This window comes from Pyrus communis, chromosome 3 (assembly GCF_963583255.1).
Source record: "Pyrus communis chromosome 3, drPyrComm1.1, whole genome shotgun sequence".
Lineage (NCBI taxonomy): Eukaryota > Viridiplantae > Streptophyta > Magnoliopsida > Rosales > Rosaceae > Pyrus > Pyrus communis.
In genome coordinates, this window is record NC_084805.1 from 11,250,758 (window position 1) to 11,271,634 (window position 20,877).

Here is a 20,877-nt window from a genome sequence, read left to right on the forward strand (position 1 = left end):
CAGTGTTTCTTCATTTTATTGTTCGAAGCTTGCTACCGGCCACATCGACGAACCTGTACCTAACGTTGTTTTTCTCCAACCTCTCGAAAGCTGTGTTGATGTAGTCGATCTTAACCACTTGGATCATGGTTGTCGATCCTTTCTCTTCGCAGAACTGAAGCTCCCTACGCATAATTGCACAGCACAGAGGGTATAACAATACATCAGTTACTAGTCTCGACTTGAAACCTAAAATCTAAACTCTTAAGATAATTATACACCTTAAAAATAAGCAACCCTACTGAGAGGGATTAAAGAGACGCTTTTCGCACACTGTTTAACAAGGGCGTCCCATAAATAAGGGTGATGCACAAAGTGAAAAAAGGTGTGCAAATATCATTTCCCAACTGAAAATTTGATTAAACCGCTGCTGGTTGAAGGCGGTGACAGAAGATCGAACTCACCAAGCATGACCACTGGGGAGACGAATCGTAATGGGGCGTTAATAGCACCCATCAAGCTTCAACAAGGAGATGTACGGCTCGAGTGGGTGGCCAACAGGCACTGTGTCAATGATGTTATCCAAGGATTCAGCAGCCTCCCGCATTTTTGTGGCATCTGAGCTGATCAAGTACTCGTCGGCCTCAATATGCTCCAAAGCCTCCTCTCTCTTCTTTTCTGAAGAGCTTATCACAGTCGCATGGTGCCCCATGTCCTTGGGCTATCTTCACTCCCATATGTCCTACACCTCCAAGTCCCAGTATTCCTCCTTTTAATCCACCCACATTGACGCCCAAGTGCCTCAGCGGGCTGTACACCGTCACCCCCGCGCAAAGCAGCGGCGCCGCCTGTTCTGGCACCATGCCCTCAGGTATCTTCACCGCAAACCTTAACCAAAATAAATAAATAAATACAAATCAGCTAAGATAACAAGGACAGAGATTCAAACTTTGGAATCTCTTTCAAAGGAAGAGAATTACAATCAGACAAAAATTAGTTAACAAGGTAATATTTGTTTAAACGTGCAGATTCTGGTTAACGGTGTGACGTCAAATATATGGCGAGGGCAAGACAACGTTATTTTAATGGATAATGCTTGCATTACCCTTGAAGACCATCTTCAACTCTTAGGTTAAAATCTAAACTTTTTAACCTAAAAAATTTAGATTTTAACCCAGAATACAATTTTGATCTTTTTTTTTAATTACTGTTAGATTTGATTATATTAAATCTCAGTCGTTAAATTCAATAAATTTACAAATATAAAATATATATATATATATATATATATATATATATTTGAATCTACACTGTGGGATGAACCAACAGTCCAATGATCCAGCACCGTCGGATGTACGAAAAACCCGTTTGGCTCATAATGGTGGCATGCACCTCCACGTGCATGAGCCTTGCGCTGTAAGGCCATCTCTAACCGAGGGCTGGCCAGAGGGCTCGTTTTAGCCATCTGGCCCTCCAAGATATTAATACTTTAATGAACAGGACATGACCATATTTGCCTCCTTCTCCAACCGAGGGCCAAACATAATTTATTATTTAAAAACTACAGCTGAAATTCAAATCTAATGGCTAAGTGATGTTAGCTAGCCGTTGGATTTGAATTTTTATTTTTTTTTGCTATAAATATGGTGGATATTGGGCTATAATTCACACAACATTGAATTCAATCTATTTCAATTCAATCTTTTTCAATTCAAGTTTGCAATGAATTCCAACTTTGGATCCTCTTCGGATTCCAACTGGGGGTCCTCATCCAATTCCAAATTGGAAGCAAAATGGGCGCAAATGAGATGAGAAGATGAAGAGTATGATGAAGAAGTTCAAGTAAGGCGCAATAAACAAAACAGAGCAGCAGCTATGGCTGTGGCCATGGTGTGTCAGCCAACTGAGGAACAACCTCAATGGCGTGGCTATGTTGCTGGTCCCTCTTACAAACCACGAAACAGAGTGATGGCGCATGCCAATCTGATGAACAACTACTTCAACTCCAACTCGGTGTACACAAAAGAGAATTTCAGACGTCGCTTCTGGATGAGGCGTCATGTCTTTGAGTGTTTACCTCGTGATGTCCAGCAGGTCAATCCATACTTTCAATAGAAGTGGGATAGAGCAGGCCGCCCTGGTTTCTCACCTCATTAGAAGGTTACTGTTGCACTCCGAATGATGGCCTATGGCTCCCCAGCTGATTCGATGGATGAAACCCATGATATGTCTGAGTCTACATGCCTTCATACTCGTGAACAATTCTGTGACACAATTGTTCAGGTTTACAAAGACGAGTACCTCTGCGAGCTACATCAAGAAGATCTGAATCGGCTTCTTCGCAAAGCTGAAGACCGTAGGTTTCCAGGCATGATAGGGTTATTAGACTGCATGCATTGGGATTAGAAGAACTGTCCCACCGGATGGCAAAGAGGCTTTAGCAGAAGGTCGAGAAAGCCAACTGTTGTGTTAGAGGCGGTTGCCTCATATGACACATGAATCTAACATGCTTTCTTTGGAGTCCCTGGATCCCAAAATGACATTACAGTTCTTGGGTGTTCACCCCTTTTCAATAACTTGATGGAAGGTAAAGCACCTCAACTTGACTACTACATCAATAGCCGTCAATATAATATGGGGTATTACTTAGCAGATGGCATCTACCCAAAATGGGTGACACTTGTCCAAGCAATTCCAAACCCTAAGAATGACCCAGAAAAGTTGTTTACCTTACACCAAGAGGCATACCGAAAAGATGTTGAGAGAGCTTTCGGTATTCTACAAGCATGGTGGAAGATCATCAGCGAACCGGTAATAGGGTGGAGTCGAGAAAATTTGGACTCCATTATGATGTCCTGCATCATATTACACAATATGATAGTGGAGGATGAGCGAGATGGGTATACTGATGGAGAGTCCGATGATGACCAAGAAGATCCAAATAGGTCAAGAAGGGCTCGTGCAAAAATATATGATGGGCCTAATTTGCCTTTCAATCCAAGAACTGGTAGTTTCTCTATAAATGAGTACATGAGGCACTATAGAATGATACGTTCTCATGCCACAAATAAGTACCTACAACAGGATCTTGTTGCACATCTTTGGTCCAAAAGAAGCATGAAGTAGGCGTTTAAGTTTTATGTTGTTAAATGTTTTTAAAAATGTTGTTAAATGTTTTTTTTATGTTGTATAATTTGTATGTTGGTTAGTGTTATTTAATGTTATTTAATGTTGTTTCATATTGTTTAATGTTGTTTTATGTTACTTAATTTAATTTAATGTTGTATAATGGCTTAGGAAGTTATAGGAAAAAAATATAATTTAAAAAAAATATGAAACAAATTTTGTGAAATAGAAGTTATAGGAAAAAATGGAATTTAAAAAAAATATGAAACAAATTTTGTGAAATAGAAGTTATAGGAAAAAATGGAATTTAAAAAAATAAAAGTTATAGGAAAAAAATAGAATTTAAAAAAAAATATATATGAAAAATAGAAGTTATAGGAAAAATTTTGTAAATAAAAAATAATAATAAAACTGTAAAAAAAAAAAAAAAAAAAATTCAAATGCAACGGCTAGCTGACATCAGCTAGCCGTTGCATTTGAAGCTTAAGCATTCTTGTCGGTTATAACCGACATGATTAATGTATTTTTTGGCCAGCCTCGGGCTGGCTGCATGCAGCTAGCCTTCCAACCCTTTGACACTTTCAGATTCCGTGGGGCCCTCTTAGATTCCAAGAGCTCTTTGGCCTAGCCCTTGGTTGGAGACAGTTTTTGGGCTATTTTCAGCTCTCTAGACCCTTCGGTTGGTAATGGCCTAAGCGCCTCCCGCGTTGGTGGCATTGGGCGTGTTTGCGCTATGTGTGTGTTTGTGTAGGGCGTGTCCATGCACACAAGTGAGCCAGGCCGACTAACCTAGTGTTGAATCCTGGACCGAATATTCTCCAAAATTGAGTTTTGGGTTAAAACTTATTTTTGGCCTAAGACTTGAAGCAACTTGAGTTGAGTTTGAAATCTAAAATTTGAGTTTTATCCAACGGTTGGAGTAGGTCAGAATAAGCTCATTTGTCCACTTAGTTATAATGAATCTCTAGAAAAAAAAAAAAAGAAAAAAAAAAGAAGAAGAATTAGATATGGGTAGTAATCTAAATGAATGAAATAAATCAATGGTTCATCATGAATATATTTCTTAGCACCTACATCTTTGATTTATTTGATATGTTGAATGATTAAACAATATTAGATTTGAATGATTTTTCCTAGGAATGATCTTCAAATGAAGATTAAGAGATTAAACGGTTATGATTATAAATTTCTATGGTGAATATACATTATTTGTAAGTGAGGATAAGCTGATCCCATAAAATTAAGGGAGAATGCATGTATTACTTTTGGTCAACCACCATGGCACCGGAAAAGCCGCCTTGGGTAGGTTTGCCATAGGTGTAAACGTCAGCGTACGTCCAGATTTTCTTGTTGCAGTATTGCTCATTATCTGTGTTGCAAGGGTTGCAGTTTCTGCAGCAACCAACGAGACCAACTCCTACCACATCTCCTACTCTGAACTTGGTCACATCTGATCCAGCCTCCACCACCTTACCAACCACTTCATGCCTGTTCACGAGCAACACATTATAATTACTAAAATCATCAGTCGCACGTGTAGGCGAGCTGATTTTGACCATTCTTCATGCATGATTGTGGACCTCACAAAATAGGAATGGTCAGAATCGATCGTGTGCGGCTGATTTTAGCATTTCTCATGATAGAAACATATAGAAAAGGAAGAATGATTTATCATACCCAGGAACCGGGGGATAGTGTGACATGCCAAGTTGATTTTTTGCCTGGTGCGTATCGGTGTGGCAAACCCCACAGAATAGGACTTTGATGTAAACATCTTCTGGGCCTGTGTTTCTGCATATGGTTTTAATAAAAAAGATACAGCTACCACATAAAATAGATCACTACTACTCACTATCTTTATTTACCAAATTTACTAAATAAACGAACATGTCGTAATACTTCAGTTCCAAATACGAGAGAGAACTGAGAAAATCATTTAGTAAACAAATTTAGCGAACATGTAGGTGACATGGATTGCTTTAACACAAATTTAACCGATTAATCACGCTAAAATTAATTAAACAAACAAATGATAGATTGAATTGAATAATTGATTAAGACTAAAATTAACAAGAAAATAAAAGACAATTAATTAAAACAAACACACGACACAAGAAGAAATTAAGAAACAATGGAAGTCTAAGGTTATGAATCCACCAACAACAATCCTATTTACTTTTCCTAGAGCCAACTACTATCCAATTACCATGCCAATGTTAAAGTTTGTTCTTTCTAAGGTATGAATTAATCCGTGGTCAGGCATCAACTCTTGTATCTCTACATGATAGTTATATCTTATTGGTTAGACATACAATTAAACACATAAAAACCCATTAAGTGTAGAAGAATCATGTCAACCAAGTAGGACTAGCTTGATATTGGTCATCCTCACTAGTTTGTCTACTCTTCTTAATCTTAGTTCTAATAAACCTAATTGATTGGTCATCCTTACAGATTTATCTAAATATCTAGATGCAAAATTGCTAAAGGTGATCAGTCATTATAAACCCGAATCTAGAATAAAATACTCATAAAGATTAAGAATATAACATGACATATAATCGGATAATAATTAACAAAGTACTTCGCAAATATTCATGCCATGACTTCATCATAAACCTTAGAAAATAACTTAGTTACACATATTGTTGATCCTAAAAATTACAAAACCTACGTGGCGCGCAGGCCGAGTAACTAATAAGCTAACTACGTCATTCGGTCGAATGCGGGGCGTGCCAACTCGTCGGCCGAGCCTGGCCGAGGAGTAAAATCTGTTGATGTAGCTTTGAGCGCGTTGCTGACTTCTTTAACTTGCGATTGCGACCGAGGAAGGAACACTCTCGGTCTCTGGGTTCTATAGCCTGAAGACAAGGCTGCTAATTCTGCGGAGTTCACAAATCGTCCGAGCCCGATTCGGTCACTGTGATTATATTCGTGAGAGTATAAGCACGTCGAATCGAGACCAAGGTGTATGGGCACAGGTACTCGAACGTGATATATGTCTTGATGGTAAACGTAGTTCGGCCGTCGGAATGCCGAACCCTGAAACTCACCTGTGAGTATCCAATCATAAAACCACTCGGCGACCAGTACGCCGAGCAATGTAATTCGTAACACCTAACTATGCCGAGAAAGCTTAGTAAGGTGACCTCTGCCAACAAAGGTTCGAAAACCTTCCTCGACCGAGACTTGGATAGATAATCGGTCGACCTCGACGCAGTGCTGTTTATCCAAACTGAAGATGCTTCTTGGTCGGCTGATTCTGCGGCAGCAGTGCTGTTTATCCAAACTGAAGGTGCTCGCCGGTTGCTTCCACAGTGCTGTTTATCCAAACTGAAGGTGTGTCGGCAGGAAAAAGAAAAGGAAAAATCTCAAGGTGATTGAGAGGTTTTGCGCAGGGCAATTGTATGCTGAGTTGAAGGTCCCCTGAATGTTGCATGATCTCGTGTATTTATAGTACCCCATTCCTTGAAACCTCCTCTGATTTGGATTGGGAGTCCTTGTCCCATTTCGATTCTGGTTCGAACAAACCTACTCCCACTGGGATTCTGAATCTTCCTCCCTTTGAGGCTTTATTTCTTGCTGGTCGAGAATCCTGGTCGCACCAGGATTTCCTCAATCCTTCCTATTTATCTGGACCTCTTGAGATAGGATTCGGCTGACCCTGCCAGCTGGCCCGGGTTTTATTATCCGGCCCATAGCATCTGTTATTACCTTGGGCCGAGCACATATGACTGCTCGGCCTGCCCAAGATATTTTGGGCCCAAACATTGCCCCCTCGCTTCTGAGGTCGCCGACTGTCACCTCTTGGTCGGGCCTCGACCTTGAAGAAGCGAAGACATTTATTGCTTTTTTGAACTTTACTCCCTTAATGATCATTATTCCTGCATATTTATGAGACATGATTGCACTTTCCTCGTCGCCCCCAACGCGTGGCCACGTGTCGATTCTCCGCCGTTCTTAAAAGCTTCACTCATGGGCCTCGAAACCGTGAACTAATTGAACCGTCTCATCCTTATTAAATGCATTGAACCTGTCGCCACACGCCATCGTGCGTCCTGGATTTTCGACTCCTCGATCCCATTTTCGCAGGTTCCCAAAATATCCGAAATGATTGCAGACTTTCCCGGTTACATTTCCCCCCAATCTGAACCAGCGCTTTTGAATTCCAGACGTTTGATATTCATTCTGAAAAGCCTATAAATACCCACATTTCTGCCATTCGCCTCTTACGCCCTCAGAAACTCCAGAATCTCTAATTTCTCATCTTTGTTTGCTCAAATCAAACCTTCCAGACCTTCTGCAATTTTTTAGTTCTTCCTTCTGCAAATGGCCTCCTTTATTTCGAAGCTTTCCGATGAGATCAATAAGTGCAAGTCATTCATCGATCGCAGTGCCGTCAAGACGCTGCGATTTCAAGAGGATATGGCCACCACCCACCAGATTCTGGGTCCCCTCTTCAAAGACGCAGTGCCGTCGTCTGTCACCAACTTGCTCAAGGAGCAATGTCTAACCCCCCTTCTTCAAGGGTTTGACTGGTCGAAATGGTGCTTGGCTCGTCCTCAAAGAGCTTGGCCCTCGACCACCACGGCCTGGGCCGCCTGGGTCGACCGAATGAGCTCCTTCTTCTCCAAGGAGTGGAAGGCTCTCGGCATCTACGATGCCATTATTCTGTCAACCATGGAGATTGCCATGGATAAGGAGCTGCTCATGGCGGCCCTGAGTTTATGGTGTTCGGCCACCAACACCATGGTCCTGCCTTTCGGCCCTCTCGGCCCCACCATCATCGACGTCTCGGCCATCCTTGGGACTTCCTCGATCGGCCTTCCTATTGACGCCGCCCTTTCCGGATACCCTTCTCCTCTCGACCTGAAGGCACTATTCGACGAAAGGGCTGTCGAGACGCTAAGCCGGGGTGATCGGGAGCCCTCAAGGGAAGAAGTTCAAAAGCTCCACAAGAACTTCTTCAACTATAACACTCTCATTCTTCATTTCGCCGGCCGAGGCGAGGAAAGCCTTAGGAAGGGAGAGCACGAGGCCTTCCTCTTCTACTGGTACAACAAATTCATTTGTTGTACTCGGTCGAACAAATGCCTGGTGGAGAACATGCCGGTGGCCCGCTAATGGTCGCTTGCTGGCGCTCAGTCCAGCCATACTCGCCAATCTCTACCGTTGCCTGGCCGAGGCGACCATTGGCAAGATCGACCCGCATCAGAACGGACCCCTCTGGGTGTTCCAACTCTGGTTGCAGGTTTACTTCTCTACTCTTCGACCGGAGGTCCCTGCCTTCCAGCGAACGGCCGCCCTCGGTCTTCAACTGGCATCTCGACCGGCACCACCTCACCGGGCCGACGAGGTTTTCAAACACTTCCTCGGCCTAGATGTCCTCTCGGATGACGAGTTCCTGGTGTGCCGGCGCCAGGAGTACCCTTCCTCACTCAAGCTTCCTACGGCCGCGTGGGCCGCGTCCGAGGATGCGGACATTCGTCAGCGCTGGGGGTCGTTTGTTTTGGCTCGCGACCTTCCACTGGGTTGCGATGCCCGCCGAGCTGGCTGGGAGGTCTACCACCCCCATTTTGTCGCCCGGCAGCTCGGCTATATTCAAGGCAGCCCCGTCCCCCTGCTCGCTTCTCGGTCACTCCTAAGTCGGGGGCGTCTTACCGGTTCCTCTGAGAGGGAGTGCAAGACGTCCGACCAGGAGTTCCAAGAGAAGTGCAGGAAATTCAGGATTCGGCCGGCGGTCCCTGAATCTCTGGGAACTGATACCTTCGGGGACTGGTGGGAGGAGTACACCGGCAACTTCTTCGGCGCCCCGGCCGAAGAGCTGGCGATGAAGATCTTCGGCGACCGCCCTAGGTCAACATCCTCGACACAGCCTAAGGAGTCGACCCAAGGTAGTCTTTTCGTTCTTCTTTCCTCCTTTGTTTTACAACTTGATCCTCGTTGCTAATTACTTCGCTTTTCAGGGGTTCGCGTGCCGATGACGGTGGAGGTGGTCGCCGCGGTGGCAAAGGCGAAGAAAGCGCCTATGAAGAGGACCCTTGTCACCGAGCGGTCGATCCCTGCCAAACGCCCCCACCAAGGGGCCGAGCCGGCGGAAGAGGCCCCTCGTCCTTCTAAGCGCGTCAAGAAATTGGCGAAGAAAGGCGACCGGGAGATTCATGTCGTCCCCAGTGACACTACTGGGACGCCCGCTCCTGCCGGCTCTCCATCTGTGCCGGCTGCCCAGGCACCTCCAACCTCGAATCCTCCAGCCGTCTCTCAGGCCGACCTAATCGTCGCACCCGCATCTGCTCATACTTCAGAGCCGGTCGTGGCGCCCAAAATGGGGAAATCGGCTGCTCCTGCCGAAACACCCCCGACTCCAACGGTCGTTTTGGAGGTATAATTCTGCTTCTACTCTTGTTCCTTCAGGTTTCTTGGTCGTAAAATAATCTCTTTTTGTCCAGGATGTCGAGAGCGAGAGCGAAGAGGTCCCCCTGGAACGCCGTCGCCGACCAGTCAGTTCTCCTCCCGTCTGTCCTTCTCCGGTTGTGGAGGCGGCCACTCGACCGACTCCTCCAGTGGCGGATCGTGGCAAGAGACCCATGGTCGACCCTGAGGCCACGGCCGAGTCGCCGATTCATCCGCAGGATGCAGATCTCCCCATTCCTCCGCAAGAAGTCTCTTCGGCCTTTGTAAGTCTTTCTTCTTTTGTGTTGATTCTCTTTTGATACATGTTTTTAAGACCATTACATGTCAGGTGCCCGAACTTTCATTTCACCGGCAATTTTATGCGCCGAGGGGCGTTGTTTATATTTCCTGGCCGCCATCGTGGCCATCAAATGTAGATGACCTCCATCGGCCGCGTGAATTGCGTAGCGGTCTGAGGCACTGGGCTCGGCCATTAAGTTCCCTGGGTTCGAGCAATGACCCAGAGGGCATGGCCGAAGTCTCTTCTCGGCAGGTCTCAAACATTCTCCTTTTTCCTTTATGCACTACATCACGTCTTTAATGTTCTTCACCAAATTTTCCTCTTATGTGCAGCCGTCCTGGGAAATGGAGCTTGACGCTTTACTCCAGAGCACGACCGGTGAGGCCGGCTCTTCTGCTGCTCCGGCCGAATCGGTGGGAGCCACGCCCGCCGAAGTCTTCGTGAAGCTGCACGAAGTCTTGTCTCTGACTGCTTCTCAAGCTCTCCGGTGCAAAGGCCTCGACTCTGTTGGAGAGTGTCTCAATGACCTCGCCAGCGGTGGTCATCTGAGCCCGGAGGGTATCTCTTTCCTTACCGACCTCTTGGAACGAACTCGGCAACACTTTCTTGTCTTCGAGCGAGCCTTGCAGGCCGAGGACGACTTGAAGGTGGCCAAGGTCGCGCATGAGGCCGGCCGAGTGGAGATGGAGGCACTCAAGGCGAAGAAAGCCAAGCTGTCCGAGTTCGATCGCCAGATCTCTGACCTCCAACGTCAGATTTCTGACCTTCAACGGCAAAGGTCGGCCGCTGCCTCTGAGCTTGAGAAGGACTTTGAGGCCAACAAGACTCGGCTAACGGCCTTCGCTGCCGGTGCACGGCGTATCCAGCAACTGCAATGCAACAAGAAGACCCGGCAGGCTGAGATAATTTTGAGCGAAGCCAAGTGGCTGGAGCTAAAAGCTGCCCTCGAGACCTTCCTCCCTTCGACCCCTTAGGAATTTAATCATTGTATTTGTTCTCTTGTAATGAATCTTTTGTTATCAATACAATGGTTATTTTGCCATTAATACAATGGTCGTTTTGCTGTCAGTATAATGGACTTACTCTTGCATTTCCCATGTAATTGGGTAGTACTTCTTTAAAAACTTTCCATTAATCGGCAATTTGTGAACTGAACCCGTCCGATCTCGTAAATGATATGCCCCCTTGCCGAGGACTTTGTGAACGATGAATGGCCCTTCCCAATTTGGCGACCACTTACCAAACCTGGGGTCTTTGATTCCAATAGGCAACACAGTTTGCCAAACCAATTCTCCTTCGCCGAACGTTTTTTGTCTTACACGCTGGTTATATGCTCGTTCGGCAATTTTCTTTTGCGCAATCAACAAGTTACCTGCGTCGATTCGACTTTCTTCTAAGTCTTCCAACTCTTGTCGCATCGCTTGACTGTATTCAATACTGCACAAATCATTCTGCTTGATTACTCGCAACGAGCTTATACTCAACTCGACCGGTAACATAGCATCGTGTCCATAAGTTAACGCATAAGGAGTGGTTCCAGTGGCCGACCGGGGTGAAGTTCGGTATGCCCATAATGCTTCATATAACTTTAAATGCCACAAACCAGGTTTCTCTTTTACCATTTTTTCAAGGATGCCGATCAACACTTTGTTGCTTGCCTCGGCCTGTCCGTTTGCCTGTGGGTAGTACGGCGTAGATTGCTCGAGTCGGATATTCAAACTTGCCGCGTATTCCCTAAATCTATCGGCCGTGAATATAGTGCCATTATCAGTTATGATTGTTTCTGGCACGCCGAATCTGGTCACAATATTCTCCTCTACGAAGTTGCATACCTCTTTAGCAGTTAATTCGGCGTATGACCTTGCCTCGACCCACTTAGTGAAATAGTCGGTTGCTACAATTATCCATGCGTGCTTCGCTGCCCCTGATGACGGCGTGATTTTGCCAATTACATCCATTGCCCAACCCCTGAACGGCCATGGTTTAGTAACCGAGTGTAGCAATACGGCCGGGGCTCTTTGCACGGGTCCATGAATTTGGCATGATACGCATCTCCGTGCATATTCGATGCAATCCTTTAATATATTGGGCCAAAAATAACCGTGTCGTCGGAGCAACCAGCGCATCTTTCGTCCAGATTGGTGTGCTCCGCAAATTCCTTCATGTACCTCGGCCATTACTTGGGCAGCCTCGTGTGGGCCGAGGCACAATAGTAGTAAACCATCCTCGCCCTTGCGATATAATTCATTTTGATACGACACATAATTCGTGGCGAGCACCTTCGTTCTTCGGTCGTGTTTCCCATTGGGGTTATCGAGGTACCGTAACATCATCTTTCTCCAATCATCTGGTTCTACTTCGACGGCACATACTTCCATGGGATCTCCTCGTTCTAGTAGGGATGGGAGCGACATTACCCTTGTACGTATTACGTGCGCGCGTTGGAGAGTTTGCTGATTGATCAAGGCGGGGTACGATCGTTGACCCGTGGTCGCAATTCCCACAATTCGACCTAGTTTGCCCCCCATGAGTTGTGCTCCGGAGGCGATCTGGGCGAGTTCGTCGGCGTCAGTATTGTGAATACGTGAAATGTGTTCAAATGTGATTCGTTCGAATGACTCGGCCAGGTAGGTGGCGACCATGTGATAGGGAGCTAAAGTACAACTCATGCAGCGAAACACGCCGTTCAGCTGGTTAATCACAAGTTCAGAATCACTAAGGACGAGAATGCGGGGGGCCCGCAGATCGTGTAAAACATGGAGGCCGATAATGAGGGCTTCATACTCGGCCTGATTATTGGTGCAGCTGAAATCTAACTTGAGAGAAAAATACCATCGGCAGTGGTCCGGCGACTGAATTGCGATACCGACCCCGGCCGAGGTCGAAGTACTGGAACCATCAAAATGCATAGTCCAATGGTTATCGCGTGTGGTGACGAAACCGATGTCGACGTCGCCCCCCTCAAAACCATAAGGGGATGGGTGTTGTGCCAGGAAGTCGGCGAGGGCTTGTCCCTTGACGGCCTTTTGTGGTACATACTGAAGGCTGAACTCGGATAAGGCGAGTGTCCATTTCCCGATTCGGCCTTTGACCATAGGCCGAGTCAGCATGTAACGAATTACGTCGGTTTGGGCGATGACCTGCGTAACTGTGGGGAGCATGTAATGCCGAAGTTTGGATGCGGCAAAAAACAGCGCTAAGCAAAGTTTTTCGACAGGTGCATAATTAATCTCTGGGGAATTCAGGTTTCGGCTAAGGTAAAAGATAGCTTGTTCACGCCCGACATTATTATCTTGCGCGAGGAGGCAACCAATGGATTCGTCGGCTGCCGAAATGTATAACTTAAGGGGTTTGTTGCGACAAGGTGGAACGAGCACTGGTGGAGTGGAAAGGGCCACCTTGATCTGCGTAAACGCAGTTTGATGCTCTTCGCGCCATTCAAATCGGTCGGTCTCCTTCAGTTTAAGGAGCGTAGAGAATGCCTTCATTTTACCGGCCGAATTGGCGATGAAACGCCGGAGGAAATTTATCTGCCCGAGTAACGACTGGAGCTGTTTCTTTGTCGTCGGAGGTGGGGCGCTGATGATGGCGCGGGCTTTATTTTCATCGACCTCGATGCCACGATGGTGTACCAAAAATCCTAGGAAATTACCGGCCGAAACACCGAAAGCACACTTGGCCGGGTTCATCTTGAGGTTGTTTTTGCGCATGCGAAGGAACGCTTGCCTTAGGTCGTCCAGGTGTGTTTGACGACGTTTGGATTTTACGACCACATCATCGATATAAACTTCGACGATTGTACCGATTAAGTCGTGGAAGATCATATTCATGGCTCGTTGGTATGTGGCGCCGGCATTCTTGAGGCCGAAAGGCATGACTACCCATTCGTAAGTACCAAGTGCCCCCGGGCAACGGAAAGCCGTCTTGTGGACGTCAGCTTCGGCGATGAAAATCTGGTTGTAACCCGCATGACCGTCCATAAAAGATAGCAGTTCATGATTAGCTGCGGCATCAATTAATAAATCTGAAATCGGCATCGTATATTCATCCTTGGGAGTAGCCAGATTTAGATTACGGAAATCGATGCAAATGCGAAGGGCACCGTTTTTCTTTAAAACGGGGACGATATTGGCCAACTATTCGACATACCGAGCGGTCCTAATAAACCCGGCTTTCAGAAGCCGAACTAATTCTTCCTTAATGCCGAGTTGTACTTCGTTTGAAAATCGGCGAGGAGGTTGTCGAAAAGGCTTACACCCCTCCTTGATGCGTAGCTCATGTTCTACAAGGTTTCGGTCGAGGCCAGGCATTTCATGATAACTCCACGCAAAGAAATCTTTAAACTCATGGAGTAGCTTACGGAGTTCGACCTTCATGGACGGTGGGAGTAACGCACTAATAAATAATGTTCGAGGATCCTCGGCCGTGCCTACGTTAACTTCCTCTAACGGGTCCTTGACTTGAGGTCGATGGTCTTCGAGTTCGGCCGGCGCAGCCTGAACTTTATCGAACGATAGAACGGGGCCGTTATCTGCTTCGGCCAGAAATTCGATCAAATTGATGCCAGAATGTGGTTGCTTGGTAATGGCGTACCAATGGGCCAGCAGACGTTCCATTGTAGATGAAACCGCGGCCTGACGCCGTTCTTGCGTGGTGTGCTCAATCATCGGCACTGATGACCAAGTTCGCCAAGCCAAGTCTCGCCGAATCCTGTTGGACAGTCTCGGCGCCGACCTCAATCACTTTTTGTACCGAAATTCTCGTCGGCCGCCCATCCTCGTTAAGGCCTTGGAGGGTGATGTAGCCGACGTGATCATCATAATAGCGAGCCTGAATCATGTTGGTTTCAAATGGTTGGTTATCGGCTGGGTGGACTACGACCGATTTGCCATCCCAAAAGATGAGGACTTGGTATAGTGAGGAAGGAATGCAACTGGTTTGGTGGATCCAGTCGCGGCCAAGTAATGCGTTATAATCGGTCTTGGAATCAATGATAAAGAATGCCGTCATGTGTTGACGGCCGGCAATGCTAACTTCCAACGGGAGCACCCCTTTGGTCTGAGATTTGTCACCAACAAAGCTGCTCATAGTGATTCCTGATGGAATGAGTTCATTATCAGAACGACGTAAGGCCTTCATGACGGATATCGGCATAATGTTGACTGTGGCTCCACAGTCGACAAACACTTTAGAAATGGGAAATCCTTCGATGTGAGCCGTGACGTACAACGGCTTCAGGTGTTGGAGATTAACCGAGGGGGAGCGGGGAAATAGCTCGGCCAAAACGGCTTTAAGGTTGTCCCCGCTCTGGTTTTCTCTATCGTCGTCGTTTGCGACGAAGTCTACTTGTGTTGCTTCCTCGGCAACTACGTCCCCGTCCAAGAAACTTGACTGGTGGGTACTCGGTTGGAATTCAGCCGGTAGGACGTGGACCATACTGATCTCCATATGTTCGAGGACCGAGGGGCCCATGGGGTCATGGTCGTCGTCTTCCGGAGAACTATCCTCTGTAGCAGTCGTCGGAAAATCTTCGATCAAACTTTTGAGTTCCTCGGTAAAAGCCGGTATCCGAGACGTGGGAACCAAATCGAGTGCGGGTGAGCCATTTCCTTCGGCGATGTGTACTGCCGAAGATTTTCGTTGGTCCTTTGTTACACGGGCTCGTTCTTCATATGCAATACGGGCGTTTCTTGTGTCTAAATAGGTATCCAATCGTGCTATCCGTTTTTCCTCGTCGGCCGTGAGGCCGAAGAGCGATACAGCCGAGAAGACTTCGAAATGATATCGTAAGTGCTGAAGGTCTTCGAGCGAAAAGGGTAATTCGGCGGCGTCGATATCTGTATAAGGATCGACCTCAAAACCAAGGACCCGAGCCTCCCGGATATGTTGAAACCTAGCTTTAATGGCTGGATCAGAAGTTTTCTGGATAATTTGCTCGGCATCAGGGCAAGTTAGCGCCAAGTCGAGGGCTTCCTGACATGCCTTGGGGAGTCCGTACAAGTCATTTGCGGAGTACTTCTTATGAAATTCTCGCATGTATTCCATGGATGCACCGAGGAACGGAGGGTGTAAGTTGCGCCGTATTTTGATAAGCGGCTCGCGCGGTGGTAACGGAGAAAGTTTCCTTTCGGCCTCTTTTGTAAAGTACTCTAGACGAGCTCTCGTTTCCCCAGGCCGGAGAAGGATCTTAATACGTTTCTCAGCCTCCTCAATGGTGGTTTCGAAATCAGCCTCCGCTACTTTCTTCCCTTCGGCTAACTCGGTCATGATAGTCGGGGTTGGCCGTTCGCTACTATCTTCCACGGCCTGTTTTGGTTGCCATTGATTGGCCGGGCTGGCCTGCGCTCCTCGTCGCCGAGCCATGCAATCTATCCGTTGACGACGACGTTTTTGGGATTTGGACAGTGCCGTATACAAACCAGTCGGAGAATTGTAACTGTACCAGCGTTGATCCGATGTCCTTGGTGGTTTGAAAGTTTTGCGATTGGCCGGTGAGGCCGAACTATTAGCATTGCGCGAGTAATAATCCTCATTGTAGAAAGGTGCGTCGAAATCCAGACGCCGCCTGACCGAGGTCTGGTCTTTCGGCCGTACTTGTGGGCCGAGTCGATCAAACACTTGATGTCGTGGACTTAACCCTGTCGACGATGTTGTAGGGGCCGCAGGTGGTGTTGAAGATATCTTCCTTCCAGGCTCCACTGGTGTTTTACAATGGTCACATAACACCTTCGATCCACAAGTTCCGTCGGATTTTGACCTTGTCATCGGCTCATCGGCGGGTTGCGCCGATTGTTCCGTTGGTGGTGCATTTGAAAAGATATCAAGCTTTAGTCTTGTTTGACCATTTGGTCGACGGATATGCTGCACCGGGACATATTCGGCCTTCCCTTTGTTTTTGGGAAGGTGAGCATCCACCATACCAATCGTTGTTGAAGGGAAAGGATTAACGTCGACCGCCATCTTTTCCAGAAATTTCAACTTTCCTTTTTCAATCCAGCTTTGAATTGTGTCCCGGAACACAACACAATTATTGGTTGCATGCTTATTAGAATTATGATATTTGCAGTATATCTTTCCTTTTAATTCATCGGCCTTAGGGATAGTATGCCCCGGCCGAAGCTTGATGATTTTTGCTGCCAATAATTGATCGAAAATTGCGTCAGCTTTGGTGATATCAAAAGTGTATACTTTTGATGACTTAGCCGTTTCCTCGGCGGTCAAACGTGTTTTGGCGTCTTTGGTATTTACTTGTGCCAAAGCCTTGCAAACATAGGGTTTGTCTATTATTATCTCGGCTGCATCCACGCTAGCGTACTGAGGGTCTTCACTTTCGGCCGATGCATAGCTCACCGTGGGGTTCTTATACAACGTCCCCCGGGATGGTGACTTTGATATCTTCTCTTCTCGGAGCAGATACTCATATTGTTCGACGTGTTGAGCAAGTTCGTACATATCTCGAATATTTGCCCCCAGAAACTTCTTTTTGTATTCCACGTCTAATCCGTTGAGGGCGATCCTGACGAATTCTACTTCGGGGAGTGGCACTCGGCACCAATTCCTGGCCGATTTAAACCTTGTTAGGTATTCCATTGGAGATTCATCAGATGCTTGAGCCATCCTGGCCAAGGAGGATACGGACATCTCCATCCCTGGCCGATAAAATTGTTCATGGAACTTTTCGACCAACTCTTCCCAACTCTGCACGGAGTTGGGTGGAAGATTAATGTACCAGGCGAAAGCTGAGCCTGTCAGTGAAAAGTTAAACAGTCGTAGTTTGTAAAAATCACTATTGACGTCCCCACACTGCGCTGTGAACCGAGCCACATGTTCTAGTGAGGATAATGATGATTCCCCGGCGAAGAGGCTGAAATCGGGGATCTTAAATCCTCGTGGGTATTCAAACCTTTCCACATAAGCCGGGTACGGGTGGATGAATTTTGGAAACTTCGGCCCTTTTTTTAGGGCCGAATCAATCATTCTCTGGACTTCGGTCACGTTTATGGAGGCGACTTCTTCTCCCTGGCTTGGTCCCTCGGCTCTATTCCCTGGTCCTCTTCTTTCTAAGGGGACTGGTTGTGGCCGAGCGGACCCTCTCTCGGCTGGTATGGGCACATTCGTCGGGAGCTGCCGCGGTTGGCCGACCTGGCCATCTTCGAAAGCTTTACTGACTAGTAGTTCAAGCATTCTGGTCTGTGTATCGCTATTACTACGTATTGCGTCTAGCAAATCATTCATCTTCTGACCAATCGACTGCTCGACCTGACGATATTGTTCATCCAGTCGTCTCCGAAGGAATGTCCTAGTTGGTGGATCGGAACCTTCTCCACCATCGTCATCACAATCTTCTACAATCCCTTCCATGAACATTCCAGCTGTTTGATTCGGGACTGTGGGGTTGTAAGGTTGTCCGCCGAGACAGACTTCACTCTCCCGGCGTGTTATACTAGTGGCCTCGGGCGGCGCAATTATGATCGGATTTTTTGTAGAATGCAAATCCTGCCCAAGGCCTTGCACTGGCAAGTCAGTTGTTGACTTTCCCATGGTTGTTTTCTGCTTCGTAGACCGTGTCTCAATGGTCATGAACTCCGAAGGTTTAGCACAATGGTCCCACTGGGCGTGCCAAAATGTTGATCCTAAAAATTACAAAACCTACGTGGCGCGCAGGCCGAGTAACTAATAAGCTAACTACGTCATTCGGTCGAATGCGGGGCGTGCCAACTCGTCGGCCGAGCCTGGCCGAGGAGTAAAATCTGTTGATGTAGCTTTGAGCGCGTTGCTGACTTCTTTAACTTGCGATTGCGACCGAGGAAGGAACACTCTCGGTCTCTGGGTTCTATAGCCTGAAGACAAGGCTGCTAATTCTGCGGAGTTCACAAATCGTCCGAGCCCGATTCGGTCACTGTGATTATATTCGTGAGAGTATAAGCACGTCGAATCGAGACCAAGGTGTATGGGCACAGGTACTCGAACGTGATATATGTCTTGATGGTAAACGTAGTTCGGCCGTCGGAATGCTGAACCCTGAAACTCACCTGTGAGTATCCAATCATAAAACCACTCGGCGACCAGTACGCCGAGCAATGTAATTCGTAACACCTAACTATGCCGAGAAAGCTTAGTAAGGTGACCTCTGCCAACAAAGGTTCGAAAACCTTCCTCGACCGAGACTTGGATAGATAATCGGTCGACCTCGACGCAGTGCTGTTTATCCAAACTGAAGATGCTTCTTGGTCGGCTGATTCTGCGGCAGCAGTGCTGTTTATCCAAACTGAAGGTGCTCGCCGGTTGCTTCCACAGTGCTGTTTATCCAAACTGAAGGTGTGTCGGCAGGAAAAAGAAAAGGAAAAATCTCAAGGTGATTGAGAGGTTTTGCGCAGGGCAATTGTATGCTGAGTTGAAGGTCCCCTGAATGTTGCATGATCTCGTGTATTTATAGTACCCCATTCCTTGAAACCTCCTCTGATTTGGATTGGGAGTCCTTGTCCCATTTCGATTCTGGTTCGAACAAACCTACTCCCACTGGGATTCTGAATCTTCCTCCCTTTGAGGCTTTATTTCTTGCTGGTCGAGAATCCTGGTCGCACCAGGATTTCCTCAATCCTTCCTATTTATCTGGACCTCTTGAGATAGGATTCGGCTGACCCTGCCAGCTGGCCCGGGTTTTATTATCCGGCCCATAGCATCTGTTATTACCTTGGGCCGAGCACATATGACTGCTCGGCCTGCCCAAGATATTTTGGGCCCAAACACATATAAATAAAAATAAAAGAAAGATAGAACCCGGAATCCATGGCAAAGCACGTCCCTAAGCTCTTCTTCACAAATTATGGAGATGGTGAATGGTGTATGGTATGGTGGTATGAGTTATGCGGGGGTTGATGGGTTCTTAGAGAGAGATTAGGGACCTTATTTATACTAGAAAAACCCTAAAAGGTCTAGGAGAAACTCTCCTAAAACAAAACAAACTCCTAAACAATTAATGACACAAACTAGGAAAGAATCCTTCTTGGATTGGGAAACACGTCATCTATCTTGCACGCCATTTTTGGGGTCGATCTTTCTTCCGGAAAATTCTATAAAAATATGGGAAATGTAGTTTTATCTCTTATCTTTCTAAGCATATATCGCATGCCACTAGGAAAAATCGGAAAGTCTTCAAATCTTCATTCTCCCATTCTCCTACAGCTGCGCAATTCTGACGGGAAAACAACTTATGCGGGATTGATTTGTGAAACTGGAATGAATGGCTCAATGGAAAATTATGAAATTTGGACACAATGATCTTCAGCCTTTGAGCTTCCTTTTTCAATTGGCCTTGCATCAAAACTCCTCCAGAAAGTCGAATTATCATCAAAAACGTCCTAAGTGCGCAAATTGGTTGAAACTGAGAAAAGGAAAGTAATAAGGCTCTTCTAAGACCAATTCCTTAATAAAACTTGGGGATAATTAATATGAAAATATGGTAAATAATGCACCTATCATATGTCATACAGAAAGGGAGGGACATAAGGTTTTATTACCTAAGAGTGCAGGTGTAGGGTGAGAGAATGCCAGATGCGTCTCTTGCAGCCCATGCTGTGGTTGTTCTCTCCACTTCTAGGTTGCCCATTTGAATTTGTTTGAGAGAGAGAGAGAGAGAGAGGATGGGTTGGTGAGTCTTTGAGAGAAGAGAGGCCAAGTTTTTGGGTATTAAAAGAAGTACAAAGTGAGGTATTAAATGGAGAAGGAAAGCCAAAGTTAGGTTAAGAAGATGGACACCTATGCTTGTCTACTGAAATGATGAGAAGAAAAGTTGGTTTTCTTTGATATGGGGACATTTTTGAGGTATATACTTTTGACACGTGCATTGCATTCTCCACGCTTTCATCCAACTGGCAAATAGAAATAGTAACACCTAGATTTTGGTACAATTCTTCAAACAAAACCAAATATGAAATTTTTTTTTTGGGTCAAATTATGAAATTGAATAAATGGTGAACCATAATATTAAATTATACACTCAAATTTTGATGACGTTAATTGAAAGGTTGAAAGATCCTTGATTTGGTCAATTTTTTACAAAATTGATATTCATAAGG

The 20,877-nt window shown here is 46.2% G+C and overlaps 1 pseudogene; it reads right to left on the bottom strand.

Annotated features, from left to right (window-relative positions):
- Nucleotides 1-10: 10 nt before the first annotated feature.
- On the bottom strand, nt 11-20,867 carry LOC137728162 (probable cinnamyl alcohol dehydrogenase 1; annotated as a pseudogene).
- Nucleotides 20,868-20,877: the final 10 nt, after the last annotated feature.